This window comes from Crocuta crocuta, unplaced genomic scaffold, assembly GCF_008692635.1.
Source record: "Crocuta crocuta isolate KB4526 unplaced genomic scaffold, BGI_CrCroc_1.0 scaffold227, whole genome shotgun sequence".
Classification (NCBI taxonomy): domain Eukaryota; kingdom Metazoa; phylum Chordata; class Mammalia; order Carnivora; family Hyaenidae; genus Crocuta; species Crocuta crocuta.
In genome coordinates this window covers 148,717-149,634 of record NW_027531903.1, presented here as the reverse complement: position 1 = coordinate 149,634, position 918 = coordinate 148,717, and positions in this window count along the sequence as shown.

Genomic DNA, 918 nt, shown 5'->3' with positions numbered 1-918 from the left:
GGTGAGTTTTAAGAGGGATTTTTCTTGCCAAAAATAGGGACAAAATTAGTCTCACCAAAGAGTCTCGAGGCCATCAACATTCAAAGCCTCCACCTGGAGGTCAAGCCATTTCCCCTACTTCCAGATGGAGCAGCTGCATATTCCAAATCACATCCCATTTTAGAGTTACTGCAGTTTCAGAAGAGTAGTGGAAATGTAAAATAATAATAAAGGGGAAAAAAAGGATAAGTTTCTTTCTCATTGATAGCAATGGCTTTGAAGGTAGCTTTAAACCAAAGCACTCTGTGAATTCATGTTATACTGTAGACACTTCCCACTCTGGGAATTATACAGCAACTAAGAAGAATAAGGAAGGACTAGCTAAATGGACACATTGAGAAGTGGCAACAACTAATTTTACCTTAAATTGGCTTATTTGTAATATAAGATGTCATGAATATGGGAACTTTTGATACAAGATAAATAAATTAAAGAAAAATAGAGAATATCACAGGTCTTTACACCTGAATTCCTGTAACAACAAGACTTTGCCTACTAGATACTGCAGTTAAGTTTTAAATTATTATCTTAAGTAACACATACTCTGCGTTAGTCTGACTACCATAACATGCTATCACAGGTTAGGTGGCTTGAACAATAGAAATTTATTATCTCACAGTTCTGAAAACTAGATGTCTAAGATGAAGGTGTGGTTAAGGGTTGATTTTTGATTCCTGGCTTGTAGATGACCACCTTCTTGCTGTGTCTTCATAGGGCTCTTTGTGCATACACAGAAATAGGTCTCTGGTATCTCTTCTTTTGCTTAAAAACACACCAATCATAGAATTAAGTGCCCATACATATGACCTTTCCTTAATTACTTCCCTTAGACACTGTATCTCCAAATGCAGTACCATTGTGGGGTTAAGGCTTCAACAT